Genomic DNA, 16,459 nt, shown 5'->3' on the forward strand with positions numbered 1-16,459 from the left:
CTCTTTCCACCGAGCCGCGCTGCTTTTCAGTAAACAGTAAAACAATGCTGCATCAGACAGTGCTACATCCCAGCTGAAAACTGAGGGTCAGTTGGCCAGGATAGACCAGCATGGCCTGCTCCTATCAAGAAAGCAGTGGTTCTCCTTGAACAAAAGCTTCTTTAGAAACGAGAGACAAGCATGCGAAAGAGAAAAGGGAACCAGTCACTGGAAGCATTAAGCATAGCAGCACAGCAATGGACAGCCTTTTTTTATGCACAGTGTCTCTGGGACTGTGGATCTTACATTGGTCTAGTCAGTCACACACATATTCTTGGCCTAATTTCACCACCATTGGTGTATTTGAATACAAAGGACAACAACATATATGCATATATTATATATTAATATATGTTATATATAGTTCAAAAGAGAAAAAGAGAGAAGCCCTGGGAGAATGTGGTTTGAGCCGTACTGATCTTCCCTGTCAAATAAGAATTTCAGAAACTCTACTGTAGGGCTGAATATCTCTGCACTAGGAAGCAACTAGCAAGCAAACTAACTGTCCCTTTAGTCCCTAAAGCTTTTCTTCTTAACATTCCTCAGGAGCTGGCCTCCCAGAGGAAGTATGAATCCTGGCTCGTTTGATCTTCCCCTGATATATGGAAACCTCTCCCCTTTCTGAGTTCTGCATCTCACCATGACTAATTTTCTAGGGGAATTCCTTGTCTACATAAAAAAGTCCGTCCTCCAAGCATTCATCTGAAAATATTTCAGTTTGTAGTAATCCGAACAGACAGTGGAAAGCTAACTCACCATTCTTTTCTGCCTTTAACATTCCCCAGTGAATTTGCAGGTAGATTGTGCTTCCTCTGCTCCTGATGATTTAACTCTGATTTATGGAAAGCAGGTTGGCTCCTTGTTTACCTTGTATATCTCGCCTCTCCCTCCTCTGTTTGAAATCTGCAGGAGCCTCCTGACTTCTAAATGAAAGAGGACCAAGCTGGAAGGAGACTGAAATGTCAGAGGCAATCATTAGCTTTTGAAATCTGTGCCAACATCCAGAGCCTGGCCTGCTAGAAATAGGTGGGAGCCGGCACAGGATCAGTTTTGCTTCCTGCCACACTTTCACTGACTTTGTCCTGCCCAAAGGTGGAGGGTTGGGGGGCAAAGGGGGTTGGGAGGGAGGAGGAGCAGCCCCTCCATGGAGGGGGAGATAGGGGAAGTATATAGTGAGAACCAGCCAGGAGAGGTTTGGAAGGAGTGGTTACCTTCAAGGAAATCTGCTCAGATTGTCACAACACCCCTGTCACATCATTTTTTTCAGCTGCACAAGTTCTTAGTACAGTGCTCTGCATACAGTAAGTGATCAATAAACACCCTTGGTTGATGGATTCAACACAACCCCCACCTCCTTAGCACATATCCCCTTAATTTCTAACATGAGCACTCCTCTATATATGGATATTTTGAAGATATTTATACCTTTATTTATATGTGCATTTGAGCATTCTATTATTTCGTTATTTCATCCCGATATCTTCTTACTATAACTTCGTACATTCTCCTGGTGTCATTATTTATAGGTAATTTCTGCCTCTGCCATTAGATTGTTAACTCTTTGAGGGTAGGAAATGTTTGTTTTGCTTCTGCAGGATGCCCCCAAGCACACTGCTGAACAAACCTCGCTAAGAGCCGCACACCACTTATATACATACTCACAATTTATTTCAATATCTGCTTCTCACACTAGGCTGCACGCTCCTTGTGGGCAGGGAGCATGTTTACCAACTCTGTTATATTGTACTCTCCCAAGTGCATACTACAGTGTTATACACACAATAAGTGCTCAATAAATGTGATGGATTGAGTGATTGGGAGACAGGAGAGTTAGGGAGAAACCCTACCTTTCTCTTCTCCCACTTGTTTCTCAATTTGCTGATTAGAATCAATCTCCTGTGGACTGGAGAGTCGAGAAAAAATTTGGAGGGTGGCCAGTCATGCTTTCTTCACTGCCCCAGGAGATGTTGAAGAGGGGATCCAGAGACCCAGATCCCCCCCAGGCTGGGATGTTATAGCTCATTGTAGCCAACTAGCCGAGAGGACCTAATAATGTCCTCAAGCTGTAGAGCCGATGAAGTTTTCAGAGCGCAAGTTCCTTGCAGGCAGGGATCGTGACCCTTGTTTGGTACTTTCCCAAGCATTTAGTACAGTGCAGGGCACCCAGTGAGCGCTCAATAAATGCAATTACTTCACCTTTGAAAGAATGATTGAAGATGTGTTTGTTCTCACCTGGATGTAGCAGCAATTTGCTTCCCCTTGCATTTCAGTTCAAGGGGGGTGAATTACTGCAAATTGATTGGTTGATCTGTAATTATACCTGGTGAGCTATGAACAGAAAAAATCCAATGGAGTGTTTTTAGAGGGCAAGGTGTCCCTCTCTCAGAAGCACCATGAGGTAATTGATTCGGGCAAGTTTACAAAGGTCTGTCTGGTTACTGCGGCTTCGAGTCCGTCCCCACCTCCCTGTGCATTTTTCTCTTTTTCTGGCCTTCTAGGACCTTGGGTCTTGGGGAGCAGCTCAAGTATCTTGAGGTGCCGACTGTCTTTTCATCTCCAAGCATTTCAAGTGTGCCACCCCCACAGAGGCAGACAGTTCTCAATGGCCGAGCAAGCTGCCAATACCATCGGTTTAAGATGACAGACCTTCTAATCCCTCAGTTTGATTTTTCTTCTCCTCTCCTCCTGCTTAGAAAGACAGGAACAAAGACTGCTCTTTCTTTCGGTAGAGTGCTGGGGCAACGAGCTCAATGTGAATTGTGATGTTTCTGAGCAAACACTAACGACTGTTAAGCGGATATTTAGCCCTTTGATTCCTCAGTCTTTTATTCAGTTGAGGGCGGAGGGCGGATGGGAAAGGAGTTGGAGGTTTCTGGGTACAGTATGATACCGGCTAAAAACATGGTCAGTTAGTCAATCAACCTGTTTGTCATCAATTTTCACCTACCGGCCTCTGTGCGACGAGTCTTGTACTGAATATTAGGGGGGTGGGAGAGAGGGAGGAAAAGTCAGGCTTGACAGTCCAGGGAGGGAATTAAGTAGGACTGAGAGAGAGAGAGAAAGAGATACACACACATGCACACACAAAATGCTCCAGCTCTTAGAACAGTGCTTGGCACCTAGTAAGCACTTAAAAATACCATCATTGTTGTCATTATTATTATTACAAATTGTACTGGGCACTGAGGGGAGGTACAAAGAAAGAAGGCATGACTCGTGGAACAGAAGCAGTGTGGCCTAGTGGAAAGATCACAAGCCTGAGAGTCAGAGGACCTGGGTTCTAATTCTGGCTATGCTACTTGTCTGCGGTGTGATCTTGGCCAAGTCACTTTTCTTCTCTGTGCTTCAGTTACCTCATCTGAGAAATGAGGATTAAGACTGTAAGCCCCTTGTGGGAGATGGATTGATTAGTTTATGATCTGCCCCAGGGCTTAGTACAGTACCTGGTACATAGTAAAGCGCTTAATAAATACCATTAAAATAAATAAATAATGTGTATTAGAAGCATGAAAACCTCTGCCTTTTGGGTTACACCTTATGATAACTTTTCATCTCCATTTACTAAGCGGTTGCCTCTAGTTGCTGACATACTTAAGAGCTGTTCTATTTTTCTTCATGCCTTTCGGAAGTTGTATATCAACATAGGACAAGACAAAATCTTATTCATACTTTGTTTTCTGACTCCTGTTAACATGGCTATTTCATCACACTCTTCCTTGGAGATCTTTCTTAATTGATCTAGGTTTCCCCTTCCACAATCTGAAACTCCTCCCATTCACAGTTTTCTTCTGCCTTTTTGTTTCTCTTTTTCCTTCTCTAATTTGATTTTTAAGAAGCACTCAACTTTCCCTACATTTTTATGCTTTCTCCTTCCTCTGCGGTCTCGCCAATTATTTTCCTAACCCCTCTGAAATTCCATCTTCTTTACCAGGGTTCATATAGGATTCTCATCTTTCTTTTCTTGTAAATTCTCCCTCATGTTTAGAGTCCTGCTCCCACCGAGTACAATTGATCTTCCAGGAGTGATCTCAACATCTTTGACTTGTCTGAATGTTTACATGCCCCATCCTGAGTTTCATCCCTGCCTTGAGACTCTTAAGCTTATAAAGAACTTTTAATAGGATAGGAAGAGTCACCCAGGGGATGTAAGAAAGAGATCATGAAACACAGGAGGGAAAGATGCACTTTAGATTTAACCAAGAGTGCCGATCATCTAAAAATAGGAAGCAGCAATCGTGAGTGGAAAATGCACGGACTGGGAGTCAAGGAACTGGGTTCAAATTCTACACATCCCTCATTACTGTATGTCCTCGGGCAAGTCACTTAACTTTTCTGGCCCTCAGTTTCTTGTTGTATATAATGGAGATTTAATTCCTGTTCTCCCTCCTTCTTAGACTGTTAGTCCTCTCTGGGTAAGGGACTAAGTCCAACTTGATCATCTTGTATTTACCCCAGGCTTTGGCAAGTAATAAGTGCTTAATGCATACCACAATTAATGTTATTATTACAGGTGAGAAGCAGCATGGTCTAGAAGGTAAAGAGATGCTGGCACTAGTCCCAGCTCTGCCAATGGGCTCTTGCCTGACATTGGGTATGTCACTTAACCTATCTGTCTCAGTTTCCTCTACCATAAAATGGAGAGAAGATACTCCTTTCCCTGCCTCTTGGACTGTGAGACATATGTGGGACTGATATTCTGATATGATTATCTTGTATCTTGTTTGTAGTGTGTGGGAAACTCTTCCTAAATTATTATTATCATCATCATTATTAGTACCACTAAACAAGGATTAAGCAGTTTATTTTCTGAACCATAAAGTATTAGGACAAAATTGTCTGTGAGCCGCAGGCTAGTTTAATAAAGAGTTACTTGTAGCATGCAGTAAGTGCTTAATACATTATTATTAATAATTAATAAATCATCATTATTACTATCATTACTACTGAACAAGGATTGAGTAGTTCAGTTTCTGAACCTTAAGGTTTGGGGCCAAAGTAGTCTATGAGCTGCAGGGTACTTTGATAAAAAGTTTTTTTAAAGAAATATTAGTAAAATATTCTCACTGACCACCTTGAGGGCTCTTCCATTTTAGAGAATGTCTCTTGCAGGGGGGAAATATTTTTAGGCCTTTTTACTCCAAGGAGAATTGGACTCAGATTGTCCCTTGGGCAACTGGAACTGCTATTTGTATTATTTGTAATGATACTTGTTAAGTCCTTACTATGTGCCAGACACTGTGCTAAACACTGGGGTAGATACAAGATAATTGGGTTGGACACAGTCTCTGTCGCCCATAGGGTCACAGTCTTAATCCCCATTTTACAGATGAGGTAACTGAGGCACAGAGAAGTGAAGTGACTTGCCCAAGGTCACACAGCAGGCAAGTGGCACAGCCGGGATTAGAATTTAGGCCTTCTGACTCCAAGGGCTATACTATTTTCATCAGGCCATGCTGCTTCTGGAATGTGGATGCTAGTCCAGCCCAAGTGGGTGGTAGCTGTGTAATAATGGCATTTATTGATCGCCTGTTGTACTGTTCTGAGTGTCTGGTGGGCAAGGCAAACAGAGGGCTGGGCCTCTTTGGACAGTTTCTGCCCGGAAGAACAAAGAGATCTACCTCATTTCCCATTGGTGTTTGGATTTGCAGGTTCAAAACAAAAAAAAACAACAACCCTTCTCTAAGGGACTTCTCAGGACTTCCCAATCTTGGGAGCCTGTGGAGAGAGCTAAAGGTCGGGTCAGCCGGGGCAGAGACCTCAAATCAGATGGACTAGTGTGCCCAGGTGGTCAGAAGTCCACCCAAGTTCTCACCCTACCGGTCCTCCAGTTACCATCCTCCCAAAGATGACAGCCTACAGTCCTCCACCTCCCCAGGGACCAGAGCAAGAGGAAATGGTGTGATGCTGCAGCACGAGGGATTTAGGTTAGCTGCCTGGATGGGCAAGGCTCATGGGTCATTGACGAGTTTATTGCAGAATTGGAGGTTCAGAGAGGGGCCAAAAGAGGCTCGGAGTCTGACTGGAAGGCAGTGACCAAACTGGGGATGTCCAAGAGGAATCCCACCCCACAGTGATCCACTTCCCAACCTTTGCTGCCACCCGATTCACATGTCATGTGCCAAAGCCAGTCTCTGGACCGAAGTCCCAAACCAGACAGGAAAATACCACAGGCAGCCCTCACTGCTGAATGTGCATTGGATGACTCATTCATTTTGGCTTCAATTGTCATTACACCGGTTGCTATGGTGTTTGATGCTCTCCCTCTGTGCCCCCCTCCTTCTCTTCCTCTCTCTTTTTTCCCTCTGTCTCCCACCAAAATAAACCCAGGGCTTTTCCGCGCCTACGCAGACTTTGCAGGTTTAACGGGTCTCTTTCCAATTGTGAGAAGGATCCGCCAGCCCTTTCTTGCAGGAGAGACAGGGAAGACCCTTGAGTATGAGTTCTGGGGTCTGTGAGCTTTTGGGGTTGGGGCTTTCACTACCTGAAGACTGAACTCCCCAGTGTGGAATTTCCAGCAGCCTGGATGAGAGCTGCCCAGTTTTTGCAGATTGCCTCACTGCCTCCAGGCCAGTCAGGAGCCGAGAAGAAATCTTTCATTTTGCGCTCTGCAATGTTCAGATCCTCACCAGCATCCCCTGCCCAAGTTTTCTACTGTCAAATGAAACAGAGAGACTGGAACGGAGCTAGTGACGAGGAGGAGAAATAGGTTCCTGAGGAAAGGTGGAAGCACTTGGGGTGGCTTAAGGCAACATGGCCTAGGGGTAAGAGCGTGGGATTTTGGAGTCAGAAGACCTGGATTCTAATCGCAGCTCTGCTCTGATCTGCTGCGTGGACCTCGGGCAGTTCACTTAGCCTCTCTTTGTCTCAGTTTCCTCATCTTTAAAATAGAGATAATATATCCACATTTTCTCACTCTTAGATTGTAGCCCTATGTGGGACAAAGACCTGTAGACCTTAAGCTCTTTGTGAGCAGGTATCATGTATACCAACTTTGTATTGAACTTTCCCAGGCCTTTAGTATAGTTCTCTGCATACAGTAATGTTCAATAAATATCACTGATTAATTGATCTGATTTTCTTTTACCTACCCAAGCACTTAGCTCATAATCTAGCGCTTAGAACAGTGGTTGGCACATAGTAAACACTTAACAAATACCATCATTCCATCATTATTATTATAATGAGTCCTTAATATAAACCCACATTTTTATTTAACCTAGAGAAGATTAAGGATCATTTATCATTTGTCTTTGAGTTAAAGAAGAGTTTGGAGGAGGAGACGACACTGGGCATTTACGGTTCCATACTCACCAGGGATCAAAAAGAAAATACACAGAAATGAAAGCCTAAGATATTTCACTTCAATGGTCTTTCTGGCCTATGTCTGTTGTTCCCAGTGTAAAGATGGGACGATTGAAGCCCAGAGAGGTCACTTTTCTGACACAACATCACACAGAAGGTCAAAGACAGAGCCAGAGTCAGGAACACATATCTCTTGGATCTGTCCTCTAGATTTTTTGCTCCTTGTAGGAAGGGTACCTGTCTGCTCCTTCTGATGTATTTCTCAAGCTTCAGTGCAAAGCAGCATGACCTGGTGGAAAGAGCAGAGGCCTGAAGCTCATTGTTTGCAGGGAACTTGTCCATTTATTGTTATATTATACTCTACCAAGCGCTTAATGAAGTATTCTGCACATAGTAAGCACTTAATAGATGATTGAAGGAATGAATGAAAATTTGGGTTCTAGTCCTGGCTTCATCACTTGCTTGCTAGGTGACCTTGGACAACTCCCTTCACTTCTCTGTGCCTTAGTTTCTTCACCTGTAAAATGGGGATTCAATACCCATTCTCCCTCCTACTTTGACTGTGAGCCCCATGTCGGACAGAGACTGTGTCCAACCTGATTGATTTGTATTCTATCCCAGCACTAGGGATGATGCTTAACTCATAGAAAGCATTTAACAAATACCATTAAAGAAAAATGAGGTGGGTTAGCTCATATATAGGAGTAAACACTGTTCTACTTACCTACAGATGGTGTATGTTGGGAAGATGAATGGTGTGGATGTAGCTGTTTCTTTTATTTCGAGACTCGTAGTACTCTTTCTCTTCAGTTCTTCAAAACAAGAAGAATAACTTCTGAGCCAACTTTTAAAGGAAAAAAACAAGTCTCAATTTCCACCTCAAATATCACTTATTTTAAACTTAATAATGGTGGTATTGTTGAGTACTGACTAAATGCCAAGCACTTCACAATATAAACAGATTAGCTGCTGTCCTTATTCTTCAAGGATCCAGTCTATGGGGGAGCGACAATAGGTATTTAAACCCCCATTTTACAGAGGAGGAAATCGAGGCACAGACTGGTAATGTGACTTGCCCAAGGTCAAGCAGCAGGTGAGGCCAGGATTAAAATCCAGATCCCCCCTGACTCCCAATCCTGGGCTCTTTCTACTAGACCATGCTGCTTCTCCTTCCCTTCTCTTATTTTGGTCAGCTTCATTTCAGGATTTACTAAGAGCTTTGTATGATTGAGACAGTACAAGATCCAGCCATACACAGGTAGACAAAGTCAAAAACAGAATCCAAAAGGCCACTCTGGCTTTTATCAGACTGAAAAGCAAAATGTGACCACACGTGTGCCGTCAAATTCCACACCATGTTAAAGGTCTTCAAGGCCGATGTGGTGTCTGGCCTTCGATTTGTGAAAACTGAATCTGTTACAGAAGACATATCTTCCTGCTCCTGGGGGAGTTTGGCCGGTGTCAGCCTGCCTCATCACCAATCAATCAATCCTATTGAGCACTTAACTGTGTCCGGAGCACTGCACTAAGTGCTTTGGAGAGTATGATATAACAGTTGGTAGTCACGTTCCCTGTCCACAATGACCTTACAGTCTAGAAAGGGAGACAGAAATTGTCTTGGGCCGTCGAGTCACTTCCAACCCATAGCGACACCATGGACACATTTCTCTCAGAAATTAATAGAAATAAATTATGTGTATGTGTGTAAATGCTGTGGGGCTGAGGGAGGGGTGAATAAAGGGGGAAAATCCAAGTGCAAAATGGCAGGATAAGATTTCCAGCAACAAGGTCCTGAAATGCAGTCAGTGAGCCAGAACCACCCTGACCCACGTCCACTGGGGCAAGGGAAGGTGGTGGGGCAGATGAGAATGCCCAGTTAATGCCCACTTTAGGCTCCACAACTGATAAACTCTCATTTTCATCCTCACCTCATAGGCCTTCCTTTGGAAGGAACCTGCAAGGGTCACCTCATCCATCCCCCTGCCTGTAGAACATATAGACTTCAAATTCTCTCAAACAGAAGAGTGACCATCTGATCTTTTAAAAATATTTATGGAAGACCCATGTGTAGCACAGAAGCTCCTCTTTGGGTTTCCGATAAGGCCATCCTGTTCTCTAGAGCCCATCACATGCCTCTTGCCAATGAATTGAGTCAAGCTCTTCTGAATTTATCAGACCAGAAGTCCGTCATCAGACATGACAGTCTGAGCGATCAACAAAACACTGTGGATCTCAGACACACTCCACCTCAGGCAAAACGAGCTCAACAGTCCTACTTAAACTGTGAGCCCCATATGGGACAGGGACTGTGTCCACCCTAATTTATTTTTATCTATCCTATCCTTAGAACAGTGTTTGACCAATGCTTACCAAATACGATTAAAAAAAATTTGATGACTGAGCTTAAATCCTGCATATATTTGCTGAAGCTGGAGCAAGAGAGACTAAGTTTAGTAGTAAGCATTTTTTTTCCCCTACCATGATCTTAGAAATTCCAGAATCAACTTTGGATGAACAGTTTGGAGTTCTCAGGAGGACAGAACAGTTAAGTTAGATGTCCCTCTGTCTGGATTGAGCAACGATGTCATCTAGAGCGAGTCCCTTAACTTCTCTGTGCCTCAGTTTCCTTACCTTTAAAACAGAAATAAATTCCTGTTCGTCCCTCTTAGATTGTGAGTCCCATGTGAGATGAACCAAGTCTGATCCAATTGTGTTGTATCTACCCCAGTGCTTGGTACATGATAAACTCTTAATAAATACCACAATTACCAAACTCATTGGGTGGATAATCAGGATGACTTCTTGTGCAGATAGACTTTTAATAGCAAATTTAATTTGACTTGTTGACATTGCAGGTAGGCAGCGTTAGATAAATGCTTATTCATCCAGTCACCAGCATGAGGAATTAACCCTGAAAGAATGAGGTGCTAGAAACTTCAGAATTCCCCCTCAGTGAGTTTCAGTGGTCTATACTTGGTTCAGAGATCCATCCTAGGTGGTATTTCTTCTAGTCTTGTTCTCAGAACCTGAAGGAACCCTCCCGTCATCCTTGAGCTGAATGAGTCTGACAACAGTGGTAATGGGATAGAAAAGGGGATTCTTCAGGACAATTCACCATCTGGAGAGCAGAGACCCGTAATGCTGTCTCCATCAAGAAAAATGAAACCATCCCCATTCTGTGGGTCATCAGAGTGACAGTCTCAGTCCTGCTGATGTCCAGAAAGGGTATGTGGCAAGCAGCAAGACCAGAGAAGATCCAAAAGTCAGCAATGCACCTCAAGGACCTGCGCCATTTTGTGGGCCAGACTGGGAAAACATGATAAATTCGCATGGCATTCAATCTCATTCCTCTGGAAATGTCAGAAGCATGGAACAGACTAAGTGTACTCTGCCCTCCCATCTTGGGTTGGTTTCGTCCCTTCTTGAAGAAAGTGCGGAGTTTGGACGTCAGTCTGGAGGGGGAGGGTTATCCAGCAGAGACCTCTGCCCCAGAGCTCAGCAGCACCTAATGAAGAAGCAGCAGAAGCCAACTTCGGCCGGTTTCTTCCAAAACAGAATGAACAGGGCCGGGGGAGGTCTTTACCTCTGGAAAATGAGCGGGCAGAGGGAGAAAAAGGGAAAGAGAAAGACATAGAGATTTGGGGGGGGGGGGGGAGACGAGACAGAGAGAGTCAGGGAGAGGGAGAGAGTGAAAAGGAGGATACTTTCCCAAGATCTTAGTCCAGTGTTCTGCTCACAGACAGTGTTCAATATCATCAATTAATTTGTTGAAAACAGTGGTGGGGGGGGGGGAAGAGATGGAGAGGTTCAGAGGAAGCTAGCTCGAGGGAGAGATCAGGAACAGAGATAAAGGAAGAGAAAGAGGGCAAGAAATAGGGAGAAGAAGAGAAAAAAGGAGGGAGGGAGAAACATAGAGTAGAGGAATGGAGACAGAAAGATTCAGAGACATAAACTGAGTGAAAAAACAGCAGAGGGAGAGACAGGAGAGGGAGAGACCAAGCAGAGAGATGATAAAAGAGAGAAGGGGTCAGAGAGAGAGAGGATGACAGTGTGAGAGGGGAAGAGACAAAGGTCAGAGACAAAGAAAGAGCAGAAACACAGAGAGGAGGACAGAGAGGAAGAGACAAAGCACAGACAGGATGGCAGAGAGAGAGAGATAGAGTGGACGGCAGAGAGAGAGAGGGAGAGGGCAGAGACACAGAGAGAGAGGAAAACACTCAGAGAGAGCAGAGACAGAGAGTAGAGACAGCGAGACAGGATGACAGAGAGGGGAAGAGACTGCATTCCATCACAATATTTCCAAATATTACATGCCCCGCAAAAGCTTCTCTGCTTGAACTTTAAAGTGAGATGTTGGCATTCTCTGCAGTCAACCTGATCAGCGTACCAACTAGGTTGGAGAAGAAATGTGAGCGGCTGACCTAATTGATTTAATGGATTTTAATGAGATGGAAATCGGTGTATTTGTACACACCGAATGCACTGAGCTGCAGGTGTGTCACCCAGTTGGGGGTGGTTCCTTGTTTCCGGGTGGTTACCCTGTCCTCTTTAGCTGCCTAGCTACTCTGCTCTGCTCTGATGAACAATGCCACACATTTAAAGATGAAGTAATTGTCCTTTGCCTCCCTGCTACAGCAGTAGTAATAGTGATAGGAGGAGCAGTAGCAGTGATAGTAGTAGAAATAGTAATAATAGAGGTAGTAGTAGCAGCAGTAGTGGTTTTAATAATACTTATGTCTTTACATACAGCACTTATGTATCTATAAATTATATATATTATAAATTATATATATATAATTTATATATATGAATTATATATATATAATTTATACATGCTGGAGAAGCAGTATGGCTTGGTGGAAAGAGCATGGGGCTTTGGAGTCAGAGCTCATGGGTTCAAATTCCGGCTCCACCACTTGTCAGCTGTGTGACTTTGGGCAAGTCACTTTGTGCCTCAGTTACCTCAACTGTAAAATGGGGATGAAGACTGTGAGCCCCACGTGGGACAACCTGATCGCCTTGTATCTCCCCAGCACTTAGAACAGTGCTTTGCACATAGTAAGCGCTTAACAAGCACCATCATTCTTATTATTATTATAATAAATTATTTATTTACATTAATATCTGTCTCCTCCTCTCGACTGTAAGCTCATTGTGGGCTGGTAACATATCCACCAACAGTATTGTATTGTACTCTCCTAAGTGCTTAGTACAGTGCTCTGCATACAGTAAGTGCTCAATAAATACCACTGATTGATTAATAATAGTGGTAGAAATAGTAATGGTAGACGTAGTAATAGTGGCAGCAAAAATAGAGGTAGCAGCAGTAGCAATATTGATAGTACTAGACAGTAGAGCTAGTACTCTAGTACTAGTATCACTAATGCTACCTCTTCTTCCCGCTACTGCTACTATTATTACTAGACCATAAACGTCTTGTGGGCTGAGAATATGTCTACCAAATCTGATATATTGTACTCTCCCAAGCATTCCCAGCAGGAACAATAAAACAGTAGTGATGGAAATAGCCATAATAATAATAATAATGGCATTTGTTAAGCACTTACTGTGTTCCAAGCACTGTTCTAAGCGCTGGGGGGATACAAGGTAATCAGGTTGTCCCACATGGGATAGTTATTATTTTTATTATTATTGTTATTATGGGGCTCACAGTCTTAATCCCCATTCTACAGATGAGGTAACTGAGGCATAGAGAAGTTAAGTGACTTGCCCAAAGTCACACAGCTGACAAGTGGCAGAACCAGGATTAGAACCCATGACCTCTGACTCCCAAGCCCATGCTCGTTCCACTGAGCCACGCCGCTTCTCTTATAATTGTAATTAGGAGTACAACTATCAATCAATCAATCAATCAAGCAGCATGGCTCAGTGGAAAGAGCCCGGGCTTGGGAGTCAGAGGTCATGGGTTCGAATCCCAACTCTGCCACATGTCTGCTGTGTGACCTTGGGCAAGTCACTTAACTTCTCTGAGCCTCAGTTCCCGCATCTGTAAAATGGGGATTAAGACTGTGAGCCCCACGTGGGACAACCTGATCACCTTGTATCCCCCCCAGCGCTTAGAACAGTGCTTTGCACATAGTAAATGCTTAACAAATGCAATTTAAAAAAATCATATTTATTGAGCGCTTACTGTGTGCAGAGCACTGTACTAAGCACTTGGGAAGTACAAGTTGGCAACATATAGAGACAGTCCCTACCCAACAGTGGGCTCACAGTCTAGAAGGGGGAGACAGAGAACAAAACCAAACATATTAACAAAATAAAATAAATAGAATAGATATGTACCACTAGCAGTAGCCACTATGAGTGGCTCTTATTCGAAGCTGTAATGCCTGACTTGGAATAGGCAGCCGCAAGCTACACTGCTCTAGTGTACCTCAACTCACATCATTTATGTCTTGTTGTCTAATGCTGTCGAATCGTCTCGGACCCATAGAAACACCATGGACACGTCTCTCCCAGAACACCCCACCTCCATCTGCGATCGTTCTGGTAGCGGATCCGTAGAGTTTTCTTGGTAAAAATATGGAAGTGGTTTTCCGTTGCCTCCTTCCGCACAGTAAACTTTAGTCACTGGACTCTCTCTTGTGCCGCTGCTGCCCAGCACAGGTGAGTTTTGACTTGCAGAAGATGCCTTTCACTCTCTAGCCATTGCCCAAGCTAAGAATGGGTAGGCCTCTGCTTGACTCTCCCTCCCATAGTCAAGACTGGTAGAGTACAGGAAACTCTCCAGGTGCGATCCTGAGAGGGACAGCACTTATGTACGTATCCATAATTACTTTAATGCCTCTAATCTGTAAGCTCCTTGTGGGCAGGGAACATCTACCAATTCTCCCAAGTTATTAATGTAGCACCCTATACACAGTGTTTCATAAAATACCATTGATTTTTTTTTAAATTGACCACTGTGTTCTTTCCCCATACGAAGTCCTCCCGTTTCCTTAGCTACTGCCCCATGGCTCTCAATGCCCCTTTGGAATTTGCACTGACTCTTTCCAGCCATGGTGAGTGAAAAAGTCACTGACACCCTCAGTAGCTCTCTAGTGGTTGAAACGTCTCCCAGAGGGCCCGACGTAGGGCTCAGTAGATTGGCATCACCCAGGCTCCTGGGAGCAAAGCATCAACCAATCATTCATATTTATTGAGCACTTACTTTGTGCAGAGCACTGTACTAAGCACTTTGGAGAGTACAATATAACAGAGTTGGTAGATACGTTCCCTGCCCACAATGAGAAGTCACGTGATCCGGTGGATAGGGCATGGGTTTGGGAGTCAGAAGGACCAGGGTTCTAATCCCGTCTCTCCCACTTGTCTGCTGAATGATCTCAGGCAAGTCGCTTCACTTTTCTGTGCCTCAGTGGCCTCATCTATGAAATGGGGATGAAATAACCTGTCCTTGCTCTGCCTTTGATCTTGGGCTCCATGTGGGACAGCGACTGTCTCCAATATTCATTCATTCATTCATTCAATCATATTTATTGAGCGCTTACTGTGTGCAGAGCACTGTACTAAGCGCTTGGGAAGTACAATTTGGCAACATATAGAGATGGTTCCTAAGCAATAGTGGGCTCACAGTCTAGAAGGGGGAGACAGAGAACAAAACAAAATATATTAACAGAATACAATAAATAGAATAAATGTGTACAAATAAAATGAATAAATAAATAGAGTAATAAATACGTACAAACATATATACATATATACAGGTGCTGTGGGGAAGGGAAGAAGGTAAGGCGGCAATACGATTGGATCTTTTCACATAGGACTTAACAAATACCACAATTATGACTGTTATTAAAAAGACCTCACAGGAACTGAGGCAATGGGGCTATCTCTTCTGGTAATTCTCTAAGCTAAGGACGAGGAGTGAGAAGAAACCCCCGACCCCAATTTTACCTCAAGCCCCGTGGCGGAGACTTCCCTCTGTATCCAGACCTTGCTGGCTCTCAATTTTTTTTCTTTTATGATATTTGTTAAGCACTTACTATGTGTAAGGCCAGCATTTACTAAATGCTGAGGTAGGTACAAGCTAATCAGGTTGGACATAGTCCCTGTCCCATTTGGGGTTTACAGTCTTAATCCCCATTTTACAGATGAGAAAACTGAGGCACAGAGAAGTTAAGCGACTTGCCCAAGGCCACAGAGCAGACAAGTGGTGGAGCCATAATTGGAAAGCAGATAATCCGATTCCCAGGCCCATGTTCTACTCATTAGGTCATGCTACTTCTCAGGGTGGCACTCCTCCGGCCATCGTTACCTCATCTCTAAAATGGGGATTAAGACTGTGAACCCCACATGGTAATCAGAGAAGCAGCGTGGCTCAGTGGGAAGAGCCCGGGCTTGGGAGTCAGAGGTCACGGGTTCTAATCCCCGCTCCACCACTTGTTAGCTGTGTGACCTTGGGCACGTCACTTCGCTTCTCTGCGCCTCAGTTACCTCATCTGTAAACTGGGGTTTAAGACTGTGAGCCCCACGTGGGACAACCTAATAACCTTGTATCTCCCCCAGGGTTTAGAACAGTGCTTGGCACATCATCATCATCATCATCAATCGTATTTATTGAGCGCTTACTATGTGCAGAGCACTGTACTAAGCACTTGGGAAGTACAAATTGGCAACATATAGAGACAGTCCCTACCCAACAGTGGGCTCACAGTCTAAAAGGGGGAGACAGAGAACAAAACCAAACATACTAACAAAATAAAATAAATAGAATAGATATGTACAAATAAAATAGAGTAAAAAAATATGTACAAACATATATACATATATACAGGTGCTGTGGGGAAGGGAAGGAGGTAAGATGGGGGGGATGGAGAGGGGGACGAGGGGGAGAGGAAGGAAGGGGCTCAGTCTGGGAAGGCCTCCTGGAGGAGGTGAGCATAGTAAGTGTTCAACAAATACTATTATTATTATTAGACTGTGAGCCCACTGTTGGGTAGGGACTGTCTCTATATGTTGCCAACTTGTACTTCCCAAGCGCTTAGTACAGTGCTCTGCACACAGGAAGCGCTCAATAAATACGATTGATGGATTATTATCCAGCATCAGGGTAGAAGCAAATCTGCTCCCCTGCCAGTCTTGTTGGGTCCCCATA

Source organism: Tachyglossus aculeatus, chromosome 18 (assembly GCF_015852505.1).
Source record: "Tachyglossus aculeatus isolate mTacAcu1 chromosome 18, mTacAcu1.pri, whole genome shotgun sequence".
Classification (NCBI taxonomy): Eukaryota; Metazoa; Chordata; class Mammalia; order Monotremata; family Tachyglossidae; genus Tachyglossus; species Tachyglossus aculeatus.